This window comes from Pinus tabuliformis, chromosome 5_2, assembly GCF_031772625.1.
Source record: "Pinus tabuliformis cultivar Carrire ecotype Pingquan chromosome 5_2, CPIR1, whole genome shotgun sequence".
NCBI classification, from domain to species: domain Eukaryota; kingdom Viridiplantae; phylum Streptophyta; class Pinopsida; order Pinales; family Pinaceae; genus Pinus; species Pinus tabuliformis.
In genome coordinates, this window is record NC_142306.1 from 913,265,830 (window position 1) to 913,283,962 (window position 18,133).

The following is an 18,133-nucleotide window of genomic DNA, read 5'->3' on the forward strand; positions in this document are numbered from 1 at the left end:
TTTATCCATTAGTTAAAGAGATAAGAGTGAGTTGTAATTATGAGTTGTAATTAGTTAGCTTAGTTAACTGAGTTAAGTCCAGTTAGATTAATTCTAATAGCTTGTAGAATTAATTGTGAGTTCAATTAGTTAATGCTTGCATGCATGTAACTACTGCACTTCGGATAACTGAATATTATCTCATAAATAACTCATGCATGTCAGTTATGTCAGAGACCCAGTTGAGATTAGATGGAGGGATAATGTACTATCAATTGCAACAGCATTCCATTGTGAATATTCCTTGCATGTAGAAGGAATTATTTCCTTGGAGATTGCGCAGTTACTTCTTCCTGTTTAGTGAATGTGATGAGGCCAACTCATACATGTGGCATCACTGGACCCCAAGAAAAATTGCGCAAGGAAATAAGGGGCTTGGAGGGTTGTGGATGGACATATTGGTTGTCTGTTTACTCTGTGAGCTGTATTGTTTGATTGTAGAGAGATCATGATATCTTGAGAGCCGATTTTTTTTGTAACTTGAACAATATTTTCCACTTGTATGATAATACAGAGTTGGGGTTTTAGGTTGTTTCTTTCCCTAGAGTTTATGATCTGTTTTATGGTTGATTGCTTCTAATTCTAAGTTATATTTGTTCTTGTTTGATGTTGCTCATATGTGATTAAGCTTCCACAAAGTTTATGGTAGAAGTAGACCTAGTTTTATGCTTCAGTACATTGCATATATCAGTTGGTCTACAGGTGAAATTTCGACAAAACAAAGTAAGAGCGGACCGCTATGATACCACTGATCTATATTTAAACAGGAATGCAACATATTATAGATATAACCATAAATATAGAGATGCAACAGAAATAACACTTCATTTCATTAATATCAAACACTGAAATATTCTTACAAACAGAATGGAAATAAGACTAGCTCAGGCGATGTTAGCTTATCTCTCAGAAGAGATGTGGCAGCTACATGCCTCTGAATTGTGTTACAATGAGGCTCCAAGGCATATTTATTATTGAAAAACAATGGAAAACCCTCAACATCCAAAAACCTAACCCTAGGAGTTGAAGCACGAAACTATTGGCCCCGTTTGGGTAAATTGGTACATTAACTTCCCAGGGTCGTAACTTTGGCATACGATCTTCCTTTGACATGAAAAATACCTCGTTATAAATATATATCCAAGGATTACAAATTTTGAATAGATAAAATCAACCTACAACCCACATTGGCCCGAGTGTTCCCAAAAAATAGTGTTTAGGGCCTCAAAACAGCTCTGAAAGTTCATGACTCAAAAAACTGCCAAAAATAGTAAATTCTGCTACAAATAAGGGAACTGAAAGACTGAAAGAAAAAATGGTGAGTGTCCAAGTGGAACAGGCTGGTGGCCACTAATATCCACTTGGATCATCAATATCTTTGAAACCATTCCAATTATGGTTGGACTGTATGACCGGATGGGAATCCTACACCAAATGGTGTGAGGGCTAATTTGGACTTCCCATTATGGATATCCTCTTACAAAATTGGCGTCATCCAACATCGTCAATAGATTCACATAAACAAGACAAAGAAAAAAATAAATGGTTATATTTTACCTTTAAAGACTTTAATGTGTAAAACAAAAAAGCTCTGTTAGGATTTTTGTATGTGTTAATGATGTTGGACTGACCAACATTCAATGGATCAACACGATATGAAGTCCCAACTAAAACTCACACCATTTTAAGTAGGAGTCCCACAAATGGGGTGTTAATGATATGCATGGGTCGCGAAAATGCATCTAGAATGGTGCGCTATTTATTTGGTGAGAACAAGTATGTGACCTTATGGAAAGTCAAGCGCGATGCATGGAGGTTCCAACACACGAAGGGAAAAGGAAGTGAGCCCCTTAAAACCCTTTAATAATATGCAACTTGAAACAAACCCACTAGCATATTTACATCACCAAATAATATGTAGAATAGTCCACAAGTTAACAATTACATTAATACAACAAAACACATTCAACAAGATTCATACAAATGCAACTGAAACATCTCATAAGAACAAGCGTAAGTTAGAGAACATACATTGCAAATAAAACAAGAATAGTCATGCTATATTCACAACATATGCATGAAAGAATTTTTATTTTTAGCTTTTATTAAATTCGAAAGTTCCAATCATACATACACCACTGACGAACCACTAGCTCCAATAGTTGACTGTGAAGTCAACAACACATGCTCGTCCAAATAAGTATACTCCCTCTATTCTTCAGAGAATCCAAGGTTCTCACAAAACTCCCGAGCTCTTTCTAAGAATAAGCCTAGACAAACGGTTAGCTCCAAAAATACCTTTACATGAGTTATGAGGTTCTATTTATAACAAGAGCGTGTGACTCTTCAACTCTCCCTTTGTGATCTTTGCACTACCCTCATGACTCTTCAACTTCTTTACAAAATAAATCATTACGTTACATCATGACTCTTAGAATTCCAATAATGATAGTTGGAATACCAATTTATAATTAATTACAAATAATACTACATTTTACACTCATGCCCATATAAGACAAAATACGGTAGAGACAACTTGATAACCTAACAAGACAAAACATTATGATGCTTGAGTTTAGGGAAAATCTAGTTTAACAACTTCTACTTGATGCTTCTAGGTCACCTATTGGTTCCAATCTTGGTACTGTGTGATGACATCCCCAAATTGCATGATGGTGTCTAGTTTGAAGCAAACTTTAGCCTCCATGGCATATAGGTACAATGTTTTGCACCCAATCTCTACTTCCCTCTGAAGCATGATCAACATTGTCCGCACTTGAACAGGACCACCAATGTAGTTGTGCATGTTTTTCTTATTAACCTCTATGTCCTCCTTGGTGGAAATCTATCTCAGCTACTCCAAGTATTCCTCTACCTCCTTTTTGACTTGGTTCCTGTGTTCGTATTAAGTAAATAACCCAACTAATGGGATCTTGAAGGTCTTCACCAAGGAATCTAGATTGTTGTATATCTGTGCATACAAGGCCTTAATGTTACCAATGAATGAGGAAAGTTGCTTGTTGTTTTGGATCAATGCATGAACTATTTCTTTCTCCATCTTTTCCTATGGCTTCATCTTCTTACACTAGTCATGTGGAGCCCCTTTATATCACATTGTCCATTCATGCATGACAACAATCATAGCTTGCACATTTCTAAGAGTTTTGAGAAAGTATTTACACTGCTGTTGCAAACAAAGCACATGGATAAATTCCTTATGCATGGTAACCAACTCCTCATATAGGTCTCACATGGTCTCTCCAAGTGTTGATACTTCATGAAGTATCGCTGCCTTCGTTTCCTCCAAGAGGACCTATGCGGAAGACGCATTCTCAGCTGTTGTGCAATGTTGTTCAACCTCTTTCTTAGGAGCATGCAAGTTCTTTGGAAACTGCTTATTCTCATCTGTCAAACACTAAGTGTTTGAATTTTCTACACCTACGAAGGCCAAGTTGGCTGAGGAAATGGACTCGATATATCTCTTGGTTTTGGCCAAAATCACCCTTTCTCTCATAAAAGAAGGAGATGTGAGATCATTTGTAAAAGGATGCTTATGTGCTTGTACATTCTTCTTTTGGAGTTCATCATACGAAATATTGTATGTCTCCATAATCAGATCCTCGTCAAGAGGAATAACTTCCCCTTCCTCACCTAGAGCTAACTTTGCTGATGGAGGTGGTGGACACTGAATAGTGACCTGTTGTGTGTTAGTCATGAGGTCAACATCCTAATTTTGCAGCTATTTTTCTACCTCTATGTCCTCGATCTCTATCATATGTTCAATCTGATCAGAAAGCTCCTAATCCTGTATTTGTTCACCCTCCTCATCTATTGGTTGTTGGTTATATTCTTGCTCTTCATCTTGTTTTCGTGTTGTTTCTTCTACTATTGCACATTTCCTTTCTTCTTATTCCTCATTTTTCTTCTCTTGTTGTTCTTGCTTCAGATTTTATTCCTCCAATATCATATGCTACTCTTCCCTCTTCCTCTGTTCTGCTCTCTTCATCCTTTGTTTCCTCGCTACCTCAATTTCTAAAGCCTTTTTTGTAACCACTGGATCTGCTTTCATCTTGCAGCTTCTTCTCCCCCGTGGACTATGAGAAACCTTTCTCTTTCCTTTATCCTGCATGGATTTTCTCCCTTCTACTATTGCTACTTTTGGATTTGCTACTTTCTACAGAGTGACCTATGAATTTCCTACTATACTGACCGGCTCACAAGGTCTGGGGGCATTGTAGCAGTTCTTCCATGGATCCTCCTCTTAACAATGAAATGTCCCGCTGAGCCACCGAAAGTGAATTATTGCACATTTTTTTCTTGAAAATGGCATAATAATTATATGGATTAAAGTCTCGAGTACTAAACATAAACTTCTCTATCAAGTTTCCTTTGGTATCCACAAATTCCAATTTTTTTTCTCGTACAATCCAATTTGTATAGGAAGAGTTGGCCAAGGTTCTTTATTCTTCCTATGAAAATCAGTTGATAACATTGTGGCGAGATGATATGCCACTTCTTGCATGACAAGATTTTTAGTGCCATCACTCAGAAAAACATGCCATGGCTACTCTCTACGAAATACTCAAAGGAAGGTTCCATCGGGTGAGGAAAACCAATCTGTGATCTCTGATATTGCCTCCATTCCCGCAATCGATATGCAAGGTGGTCCTTCCTAAAAGATAATATTGTATAGTGGAATCGGGAAGTGGTTAGTTAGCTTCTCCATAATGTGTCAATGGCTTCAATCTAATATCATCTTGTAGTAGATGTTCATGACAAGTTCTTGAGGCGACCAAGCCCAATTCTTACCAAGGAATGTGTTGGCTGCACAAACTGCATCCAACCAATATGTAGAAATATAGAATCTTGCTTTCCCTCTCGTCGGAGGATTTAGAGCGCTACCTACATGGATCCTCAACTCTTGAGACAACAAATCTAACCAATTGAGTGGATTCCCATTGTTCACAATCTGGTTTAGAAGAATTTCCCACCCTTTGGGAAAGGTCTTTTTCTTCTGTTGACCATGTGTTCTGCAAGTTAAGATGATAAAGATCTAATAGGCCCTCTTGAGAAAACTTGTCTTATATGTGTTGGTGGATTTTTGCCAAAATTTGATGGCTCCTTCACCGAGCTTTAAAAAATATCCCTCGTGACCACATAGTTGTTGGTGGCATAAAAGAGTGAATCCATGCATGCTTCTGGCTCAGGGAAATGGTTCATATGTTGATAATTTCAGTGAGAAAAGTAGAAAGCTTTTGACCACTGGTCCTAGTCAAAGTCATGGTGTTCACATCCATATGTGATACAATCCAACTGATGACATCTGCACATGGGAAGGCTAGATATTTGCATGCAACCTTGTCTATCCCTGATATCTAGAGATTAATGTAGACATTTTGGTCCTCTAGATATGTTGGGAAGTATTTTGGTTAAAAATATTCATTAACGTTCTACCATGTAAGATCTGAATCCTTTTGTACATACAGTTGAGTGTCTAAATATAATAGCAAGTTTACTGGTGTTTGCTCAATTGATTCCCTGGTACTTCTCTCAATGGTGTATTTTTAAATAGTTCTCTTGGGTGTCATGGTAATAGTGACTACTAGAGAGAATTTATCATTGAATGTGGTACCTGTCGGAAAGAAAAAACACTCATGGAAAGAAAACATTAGATTTTTGCAAATCTATCTTCACAACAAGGCCAGGCAGCAAACTGATGCATTGATGAGAAAAATTGTGTAATTGCATTGGGTAAGAGAGTGAGAATGGAAGTCAAAACTACGCATTGTGCAGTCCCAGTAGCCAAGGGAAGGCTTGAGACTACGCAATGTGCAATCATGCCTAGATAGTGGCTGGGAGAGACTATGAATTACATAGTTCTGGTGGCCAAGCAGAGAACTGAGCCATGGAACTGTACAATGCACAGTTGGGCTAGCTTGTAATATGCACTATGTAGTCTCAGAGCCCACACGTCAGCTTGAACTTCTGGATTGCATAATGCCAAGCTGGGCACAGTAAAATCCAACGAAGTGAAAATGTGGATATGCTTGGGGCAAGTGTGGGAAATATGCATATCTGAAAGATAATGAAAGTAAAAACATATATATAACTAAGTATAGATGAATAAATGTCAATGAAGTGTAGAAATATAACAAATGGAAGGAAAAATAAATGTTTGAAGAGAGTCACCGCAATGGCGATCACCAGCATTAGAAAACAAGGAAATCAATGCGACACTTATGAAAGGAAAACGATAGACTAAAAAAACACTTCTACGAGCTAAAAGATGTTAAAACTCTAGTAACCAGAAAGAGAAGCAAGAAAAACCACACCCATAGAATGAAAAAAAAAGCGACAAAAGATGACAACAAAAAAACTCACCTGGAAAAGCGACGACAACTCCACCGAAGGTTCCTTGGTCTCCTTGCGAATGTTAGATCTCTAATATTGAAATTACAAATGAGTTCTAGAGGTGTCCATCAAAATAGATTTGGGTGGATTAGTGTTTATGACGCGCATGCCTAAAATGAAGGAAAAAGCTACACTTGGCAAACATTTCTACAAATAGGGTCAGTGCCATCTTAAGGAAACAAATGGTGAATCCCTATTTTCTAGGGATTTCTTTTCTACTTTTTTTAGTTTTTCATTTTTGGGAAACTTGCCATGCACATTGTCAATGTTATGCAACGAACTAACAGATAGATAAATCAACGACTTAAAAATTATCTTCTTCGAGGGGGAAACCTCCTTTACATTTCATAAGTGAATAATTCTTGGATGATTCAAATGAAAAATACCTCTTTTGTATATATATGAGTTTAAGGGGTCACAATATAATCAGAGCCTACATAAAAATATTAATGTAAGGGCACAACAATAATAATCGTAGGCTTCCATGAGGCACAATAATAACAATATGGGGAATACATGGGCACAACAATAAGAATAAGGGGGCTACACTAATAATAATAATAATAATAAGGGGATACACTAGTATTATAAGGACCTAACATGCCCCTCTCCTTCAAAAATGTGCTTTCCTCAATGCTTGATTAGTTTTGGATGCTTCTATATAAAATTTTCATCCTCCCATGTGGAATATTCAACGGGTAACTTCTTCCACTTGATGAGATAATCTGAAATTTATCGATTTCATAGTTGTCAAGTTCTTGTTTATGTGACTAATTTAGGTTTTGATATGAAGTTTTTTCCTCATCAAGTTTTGGCAATATTGTTTCAACTATGAGCTTGTCACCTATAACCTTCTTTAAGCATGAAACATGGAAAGCTTGGTGCACTTGGGAAGATGCAGGAAGCTCCAATTTCTATGCTATAGTACCAATATTTTGCAACACCTTGTAAGGACCATAATACTTCAGTGATAATTTATTATCTTTTTTATTTTTCTTGAGGGACATTTTTTTGTATGGTTGTATCCGTAAAAATACCTGGCTGCCTACATCAAAACTTCCTTCATTGCGATGATGATCTACCTGTTGTTTCATTTGATTCTATGCCAAAGTGAGGTTATCCTTTCATTAAGGGAATTTTAAGCTGTAAAATGGGCCTCCTAAGAAAGAATTTACAACCAAAATAAACTCGTAAGAACCAATAGGATTCAAGATGATAATGCCAACCATGGGGGATGATTCACTATTTTTGGACTAAAAAAGAAAAAAGATTAAAAAATAATAAAACTGCTTTTTCAACTCGTATTTTAAAATTATATCCCTAAGGTTTTACAAAAATTTAAGGCGGGAATACTCATTGAATGAAAAAATTAATTCGTCATCCAAGGAGTAACCATGTTTCATACTTTTGATGGACCCTACTACACGAAAAATTAGAAATACATGAAGAAACGTGATTGCAATCAAGTTTTTCATTTATTTCTCATTTTTTTTTATAGTAGGGTCCATCAAAAGTATACAACATGGGTACTTGGATGAGGAATCAAATTATGCATCCAACAAGTGTTGTCACTCGAAATTTACCCATAGGGAGATAAGTTGAAAATACTAGTTGAAAAAAAAAAAACTTTTCCTTTTTCCCTCTAAAATTTGATGATGAAATATAATCTTATTTTATTATTCCCACTATTATTTTTTAATTTCCTTAGGTGGCCCATTTTAGACCTCAAAATACCCATAATGAAGAGTTGGAGAACTTATCGTTGATGCTGAATGGGATCTTACACTACTTGAACCTTAGAATTTTCTCTTAAAGATGATGTGATGAATGGTGGATGATATCCATAACATGGCATAAATGGGGTCATTTTTGCTTTAGTATTGATGGAAGTGTTATACCACCATTCACCCAGAGGTAACCACTTGACCCATTGTGTTTTTTTATCAGATACAAAGCAATGAAGATATCCTTCCAAACATTTGTTCACTATCTTAGTTTTCCCATCAGATTTGGGATGATAAGATGAGCTATGAGCTAGTTGAGTACCCAGGCAAGTAAATAATTTTTTCAAAAAAATTATAGTGAAATGAGACCTTTATCGCTTATAATAAGCTTTGGGTTTCCATGTAGCTTTTGAATTGTTTCCATCAATGCAGTAGAAACTGTATTGGCTTTAAATGGATAAAATAATGCACAAAAGTGTCCATACTTGGTAATTCTATCAACTACCACCACGATGAAACTCTTTCCTTTGGAATTGGGTAAACCTAAGATAAAATTCATTGAGACCTCCTCCCAATATTGAGTTGGAATGGATAAAGGTTTTAACAGACCCGAGGTCTTAATTGTCTCAACTTTAGTTTTTTGGCAAACCAAACATTCTACCACAAACTTTTGAATATCATATTAATTCCATCCCAAAAAAATCCTTCTTGACCCTGTTATATGTTTTTAAAAATCATGAGTTCCCTCCTAAGGGAGAGGTGTGAATGTTGGATTCAGGGGATTAGACCCAAGTTTAGAGTTATATGTGCTAACCAAGAAAACCCTATACCACTGGCCCTTTCGGCAGCGACCTACTTGCGCAGACCGCATTCTCACCTGAGGAAATATTAGGGGATTCTAGAACTAGTTTTCTGCATCCATAGGGACTATACAATGTGGATGTAATGTTTCTAATTGTTTATGGCTTAATTTTATCTTCATGAACCGTTAACCTTATTTTTACTACTAGTGCAACACCTTATTGTTATTAGTATATCCCCCTTATTACATTTTTGTACCCATGTAGTCCCCATATTGTTACTATTGTGCCCCATAGAAGCCCACTATTGTTATTATTGGGCCCTTATATTATTATTGTTATGTTGGCTCTGAATATATTATGACCCCTTAGACACCTATATATAGAAAGGAGGTCTTGTCATTTGTATCATCTAAGAATTGTTCATTTGTGTAATGTAAAGGAGGTTTCCCGCTTGAAGAGGCTTATTTCTAAGGCGTTCATCTATCTTTTCTATCTTTTTGTGTGTTGGTTTCATAACATTTGGTATCAGAGCTTTGGATTCTAGAGTTTCACTACTCCAAACAGGTCATCATGCCATTTTCACTATAACTTATTTTCTGTGATGTTTTAGAAGCTAAAAACAAAACCCATTTGGGAATAAATAGTTCTGAACTTCGAGTCCAAATTTACAAGCTTTTATTGCTATATTTGTGGATATATGGTTTGAGGAAGTTAGGGCTTTTGTAGACTCCCGAATTACATCTTAAACAGGTGACCTTGGTAAAATCGTCATAACTTTTTATCTGAGCATCAGATTGAAATTTCATCAGAAGTTATAGAAAGAGGATGGACTATAGTTTTATGTGTGTATTGTTCAGATCCAAAGGTTAAAATAGTGACATGGGGTAAGTCATACAAGTTCACTATTTTGAAAATTTGTATAATCCGGCCATCATGGGCAATTGTGCATAATTCTTTCTTGGATAATCGAATTTCAATCAGATTGGTAGCATTGGAAAGAGGACACAGAGGAACACTCCAGCTCATGATTTTAGAATTGGAAGATCCAAAATTACAGAGTTATAGTGATTTCAAGATTGAGCTCCTAAAATCAAGAAAAAAATGAGATGAGGAAGTTTGATGGCAAGGATCTCGTAAATTGGATACTACAAATGGAGAAATATTTTGATCTATGTTGTGTACCACTGTTACAAAAGGTATGTATTGCATCTAATTATTTAGAACTAAATAAATTTTTATGGTATAAAGGGCTTTGTTCTCGTAAACCACTTATCACGTGGTCAATTCTCATGGAGGAAATGATAGCACATTATGAGGATACAAAGAGAAACACCTTGTTTAGCCAATTGATAAATCTCAAACAAAAGTGTTCAATGGCAGAGCACATTGAGCACTTCCAAATTGAATATAAAGGAAAATGATATTCCAGAGAAGCAGAGGATTGATGTCTCCATAGGAACTTTAAATGATAACATTCAACATGAGGTTCATCTTTTGGAACCTGATTCATTGGAGAAGGCATTCAGGTTGGCAAGAAAAGTGGAAAGAAAAATTACGGAAACAAGGAATTCTACCCCTCACAACTATAAACATGGAAGTGTTTCTTCTCCTAGCCTTCCACAAACTACAAGGGTGATGCCACAACAATTAGAAGAAAAAAGAGAAAAAGGGCTTTGTTACAATTGTGATAGAAAATGCACTAAAGGTCATAAGTGCATTGAGAAGAAATTATTTTACATAGATTATGAAGAGGAGGAAGAAAATGATCAATAAACATTAAAAGAAGAGGACATACACCAGGAACCAACCCTAGAGAAAGAATAAATGAATCCAACCATATCTTGTAAAGCATTGGCAAGAATTACCACTCGTAAAACTCTCAAGATAGAAGGACATGTCAAGAGGAGAAAGGTTCAAGAAGTGAAAGATCACATCGAGAAAGAAGAAATGAATCCAACCATATCTTGTAATGCATTAGTCGGAATTACCACTCCTAAAACTATCATGATAGAAGGACATATCAAGAAGAAAAATGTTCAAGAAGTGAAAGATCACATTGGGCATCAAGAAATGAATCCGACCATATCTTATAAAGCATTGGAAGAAATTACCACTCCTCAAACTCTAATGTTAGAAGGACATATCAAGAAGAAAAAGGTTCAAGCAGTGAAAGGTCACATCGAGCATCAACAATAAGTTCTCCAAATTTGAAAGGATAACGCCACTTTGGTGCGAAATCGAATGAAACAACAGGTAGATCAACATCGCAGTGAAAAATATTTTGATGCAGGTGATTGGGTATTTTTATGGCTACATCTCAAGCAAGCTATTTATGAGAAGGAAATGTTGGAAATACTACATGCAATTAAGAAATGGCGACTATTGGAAATAATATTGAAAAGGGGGGTGAATCAGTATTTGTAAATCAATAACTTTTTCATTTCCATAATCAAATTTATATACGCTACTTCAGTAAAGGGAACTCGTGTGTGCACGAAACTATTCCTAATGCAACCAATGTATATCTAGTGAACTTATAATTTAGTTAATTCATCATATGTTGATCTTTAATCTGTGCATAAATACTTTATTAACATTAAACACTAGCCATGAGTATTTAATAACAAAATGAACCATCACAAAAAAGAAAAACACATGAACACCAAAATTTAAGGTGGAAACCCAATGTGGGTGAAAACCGCCTACTGTTGTCATCTCTGTCTTCATTTAATAATAAGAAAATCTATTTACAATATTGTACTAGTGCAGACTCATACCAGTATGTAGGCTTCTACTTGCAGAAGGTTACAACCTTCTCTCATTCTCCAGCTTCTACTAGAAGGGAGCCACATCCCCCTAACTCTTGTACTAGTCGATATATTTACTAGTATGTAGGCACCGACCTACAGAAGGCTACGACCTTCTTTCTTACTTGAGGGACCACATTTCATAAATTTTCAGAATGGATACTCCTGGAATACAACACCATAATCTAAAGGCTGCATTTCATCCAATTTTCATACTGGACCCATCAACAACATTGAAGCTCAAAATCAATCACCACTGCAATACAACTATCAAATACATCTGCATCAACCAATCACTGAAACTCAAACATCACAACTGAATCAATGAATCACTTTGACAACCCATCATCACTCTAGCAAATCACAATCAATCAATGTGATCATTCAGAATAGTGTCACAGAATATAGTCAAAGAATATAGTCACCAGAATACCATCACCAGAACCCAAAGTAGAACCTATAACTCTACAACAGCAAACATAACCAACTGAAACATACTTCATAAGGTATACACTACTTCCATGTGTCGAACCAGCATGTATGCGTGATTTTATCAATGCTAACCAACGTAGACATCTATAAATATTCATTCATAATTTTGCAGCTATTCTAGACTTCAGTTATACCTAGATCATAACATTTACAAAATAATACATGTGTCAGTATTCAGATCTAGATTATACATGATCAAAACCACATAATGATAATTCATTTCAAGCCTTAAGATCTAGATCCATCAGTAGATCTTATCCCTCATCAACCACTAAGGTTCATCCTTGGTTCAGATCAAGCAAAGCACCATAAGCAAATAACCTGCACAATAGATCTCACACTTCATCAGATATTCAATACTTGAACACGTTGGCCTAATGATCTTCTCCTCCTTATATAGTTTTAGGCCATTCTCAATACCATGGATCAAAACAACTTAGGACCAATACCTTGGACCAGATACCTAGGGTCAATACCTCGGACCAAATATCTTGGACCAATACCATGGATCAAAATACCTTGGACCAAATACCTCGGACCAAAAACTTAGTTTTCCAACATATACGTGCTTTTCCTTCTGTGAAAGTGCGTGTGTACATATACGCTACTTGTGTTCAGGGAACTTGCATGTATACGCAGCTTGGTCAAGGTGAATTGCGCATACCTCTCTTTGTTCATTCTTTGTAGTCTGATCTATAATTCTTTGATGTTAACCTACTATACTGTGAACTATCATATAAGAGAGTTTCCATTGTACATTACTTCTGAACTGATTCCTTTGAACTACCTTACATTTTGTCACATTTGTAAACACAACTGTCATGAATTCTGTCACTTCTGATATCTCTTCTGTAGATTCATCTAGTTACCATATACAAGTGAGTTGTTCTTCTACAAGTGGGTTGCCATCAAGTACAACACATGCATCATAATGCCAACAATCCCCCCCTTTGGACTTGATGGCAACCATGTTGGTGTTGATTACCACAAGCAACACCAAAATACTCTCCCCCTTTGACATCAAGGGAAAAGGGTTGACCAAAAAGAAGATTTTCATATCTGAATAGCTGAATATAAACACTGATCATGCTTGCCCTAAGCACATGCTAAACCCCCCCCCCCCCCCCTTTGTACATGCTGAGATGCAGTATATCATTCATGCTCCCCCTAAGCACATGCAGAGTTTGCAAATATTTTCCAAAAGAATAACATGTCTCTATAACTCAACTAACTGACTTTGACCATCTTATCACCAATGAATAATACATACATCAATCTCCCAACCAACTGGGGATGTATCGATTTTGACTCATCCTCCCAATCAAGTGGGGATATGTTATGAAACCAACTCAAGAAAAGATAGAAAAGATAGATCAATGCCTTAGAATTTAGCCTCTTCGAGGGGGCAACCTCCTTTACATTACATAAATGAACAATTATTCGATGATTAAAAAACCTCCTTTCTATATATAGGAGTCTAAGGAGTCACAATATAATCCAGCCGACCTAACAATAATAATATAAAGCCACAAAAATAACAATAGAGGGATTCTATGGGGTACAGAAATAACAATATGGGGGTAATAGGGGCACAACAATATAAATAAGGGGTATAACTACAATAGTAATGGGGTAATCACTAGTATTATAGGGACCCAACATGCCCCTCTCCTTCAAAAAAGTGTTGTCCTCAACGCTTGAGTAGTTCTGGATACTTCTGCATAAAATTCTCATCCTCCCATGTGGAATCTTCAGCGGATAAGTTCTTCCACTTGATAAGATACTCTGAAATTGATCGATTTCGTAGCTGTCGAGTTCTTGTTTCTGTGACTGCTTCCGGTTCCAATATAATTTTTCCTTCCTCGTCAAGTTCTGGCAATATTGTTTGAACTGGGAGCTTGTCACCTATAACCTTCTTTAAACATGAAACATGGAAAACTGGGTGCAATCGAGAAGCTGCAGGAAGCTCCAATTTGTATGCCATAGTACCAATCTTTTGCAACACCTTGTACGGACCATAATACTTTGGTGATAATTTATTATCCTTCTTAGCTTGCTTTAGGGACATTTTCTTATATGGTTGTAGCCGTAGGAATACCCAATCACCTACATCAAAACTTCTTTCACTGCGATGTTGATCTGCCTGTTGTTTCATTCTATTTCGTGCCAACACGAGGTTATCCTTTAAGAGTTGGAGGACTTGTTGTTGATGTTCGATGTGATGTTCCACTGCTTGAACCTTAGAATTTTCTCTTAAATATGATGTGATGGATGGTGGTTGATACCCATAAAGTGCCATAAATGGGGTCATTTTTGTTGCTGTATGGAAGGAAGTGTTATACCACCATTCAGCCAGAGGCAACCATTTGACCCATTGTGTCTGTTTATCAGATACAAAGCAACGAAGATATCCTTCCAAACATTTGTTTACTATCTCAGTTTTCCCATCAGATTGAGGATGATAAGATGAGCTATGAGCTAACTGAGTACCAAGACAAGAAAATAATTTTGTCCAAAAATTTCCAGTGAAAATGGGATCTCTGTCACTTACAATAATCTTTGGGTTTCCATGTAGCTTTTGAATTGTTTCCATAAATGCAGTAGAAACTGTACTGGCTTTAAATGGATGTGATAATGCACAAAAGTGTGCATACTTGGTAAGTCTGTCAACTACCACCATGATGACACTCTTTCCCTCAGACTTGGGTAAACCTGTGATAAAATCCATTGAAACCTCCTCCCAACGTTGGCTTGGAATAGATAAAGGTTGTAATAGACCCGGTGTCTTAATTGTTTCAACTTTATTTTGTTGGAAAACCAAATAAATTCCTTCCCAAAAAGATTCTGATTTAAGGCCATCCCAAAAAAATTCCTTCTTAACCCTGTGGTAAGTTTTTAAAATCATGAGTGCCCTCCTAAGGGAGAAGTGTGCAATTCCATAAGAATATTTTGTTTTAGCTGGGAATTCTTACAGAGGTATAAGCGATCTTTGTACCATAACGAATCATTTTTCCAGCTAAATGTATCAGACGTACTGGAATCTTGTTGTAGCTTTCGAATAAGTGCCCACACTTCTTCATCATTCTTCCATTCCTCCCTTGCTTCGTTTATCCAATCTGGTTGGATAATAGAAATGGCGCACAACAATGCTTCCACATCCTCATCCTTTCTTGAGAGTGCATCTGCCACCACATTTTGCTTCCCTTTTTTGTAGATGATTTCAAAGTCATAACCCAACATCTTTGTGACCCACTTTTGTTGCTCTTCAGAGGATAATCTTTGTTCTAAAAAGTATTTAAGGCTATCATGATCCGTTTTTACCTTGAAGTGTCTTCCCATTAGGTAGGGTCGCCATTTCTTAAGTGCATGGAGTATTGCCAACATTTCCTTCTCATAAATAGCTTTGCTTAAAAACTTTCCCTTGATTGGACGACTTTCAAAAGCAATGGGTCTTTCATCTTGCATTAGAACAACACCAATTCCATTTCCTGAAGCATCACATTCCACAATAAAGGTTTTTGTGAAGTCCGGTGTAGCTAAGACCGGTGCTTGGCACATTGCCTCTTTAAGATGTTCAAAGGCCTTTGTTGCTTCCGGAGTCCATGAAAATGCATCTTTCTTCAATAATGTTGTTAGAGGTGCTGCTATTCTCCCATAATTCTTAACAAACTTGCGATAATACCCTGTCAAACCAAGAAATCCTCGCAGATGCTTTATGGATGTGGGGATTTTCCATTCCTTAATGGCTTTAATTTTGCTAGGGTCTACCTTAACTCCTTCATGAGATACAATATGACCCAAATATTCCACCTCCTGGACTCCAAAGAAACATTTGGATCTTTTTGCATATAATTGTTTCTCCTCCAATAGTTGTAGCACCTTGTCAACATGTTCAACATGATCCTTCCAAGACTTGTTGTAGATTAGTATATCATCAAAAAATACTAACACAAATTTTCTAAGGAATGGTTTGAAAATTGAATTCATCAAACCTTGAAATGTTGAAGGTGCATTGGTAAGGCCAAAAGGCATGACCAAAAATTCATAATGACCCTCATGAGTTCTAAATGTCGTTTTCGGAATGTCTTCAATCTTCATTCTGATTTGATGATATCCTGAACGAAGATCCAACTTGGTGAAGTAAATTGATCCATGCAATTCATCCAGTAATTCATCAATGACAGGAATGGGGAACTTATCTTTAATAGTGAGCTTGTTGAGCTCCCTATAATCCGGACACATGCGCCATGATCCATCCTTCTTGTGCACCAATACTACTGGAGCAGAGAAAGAACTTTGACTTGGTTGAATTATACCAGCCTCTAGCATTTCTGCAACCATACGTTCAATTTCACTTTTTTGGACATAGGGATATCTGTACGGCCTGATGTTTGGAGGAACACTTCCTGGAATCAGATGAATAGCATGATCATGATCACGCATAGGTGGGAGACCTTTGGGAGTCTCAAATACCTTGGAATGATTGTCCAGGACTTTTTGGAGATCTGGAGAAATAGATGATTCCGATGTGGAAACATCTAGCGAACATAATTGTGCAATTACACCTCTTTGCTCCTTTTTTAGAAGCTTTGTCATACCATTAGAGCTGATTATCTTTCCTGGTTTCCCTGCAATACCCCTTAATTCAACTTCCTTTCCTTCCGTAGAAAATTTGATGAAAAGTTCTTGAAAATTAAAAGCTATTGTACCCAAGGATTGTAGCCATTGGACTCCTAGTACAACATCAGCACCTCCCATTGGAATGGAAAGCATTGGGCTAGTCAATACATATTCTCCCATGGATAGCTTGATATTATGGCACTTTCCAGAGCAATTTATTGTTCCTCCATTTGCAATCATCACTTGACACTCTGGTGCTGGATATAGGAAGCAATTCAATTCTTTTGCTACCCTACAATGAATAAAATTGTGGGTGCTTCCTGAATCAATCAACACTATTACCTTTTTCTTCTTGATTTGTCCTTCTATCTTGATGGTTTGAGGAGTGGTAATTCCCGCCAATGCATTACAAGATATGGTCGGATTTATTTGTTCTTCATCTAGGCTTTGTTCCTGGAGTATATCTTCTTCTTTTGACCTTTCTTGCTCCTTTTCTTCTTCCTCTTCACAATCTATGTAGAATAATTTCTTCTCAGCACACTTATGACCTTTAGTGTATTTGCTATCACAACTGTAACAAAGCCCTTTTGCTCTTTTTTCTTCCAATTTTTGTGGTGTCAACCTTATAGGTTGTGGAAGACTAGGGGAAACAACACTTCCGTCTTTATAGTTGTGAGTGGTATGCTTCCTGGTTGCCATAATTTTGCTTTCCATTTTTCTTGCTAACCTGAATGCCTTCTCTAATGAATCAGGTTCCCAAAGGCGAACATCATGTTGGATATTATCCTTTAAAGACCCTATGAACACATCAATCCTATGCTCCTCTGGAATATCTTTTACCCTTATGTTCAATTTTTGGAACTCCTCAATGTGCTCCATTACTGAACCCTTTTGTTTGAGACTTATCAATTGGCTAAAAAAAGTGTTGCTTTTTGTATCTTCATAATGTGCTATCAATTCTTCTGTAAAAATTGCCCAAGTGATAAATTGTTTACGAGAGCAAAGCCATTGATACCATACAAACTGATTTGGTTCCAAATATACAGTTTACATACGTACCTTTTGTGCGTTTTTCACATTATTAAGATCGAAGAACTGCTCCATCTGTAATATCCATGTGGCAGGATCCTTGCCATCAAACTTCCTCCTATCGATTTTTGGAATATGGTGAGTCTTCAATCCATAGCATCTATGGAATCATGATTAACATTTTTTTTTCTCATCATGAGTTTCATTT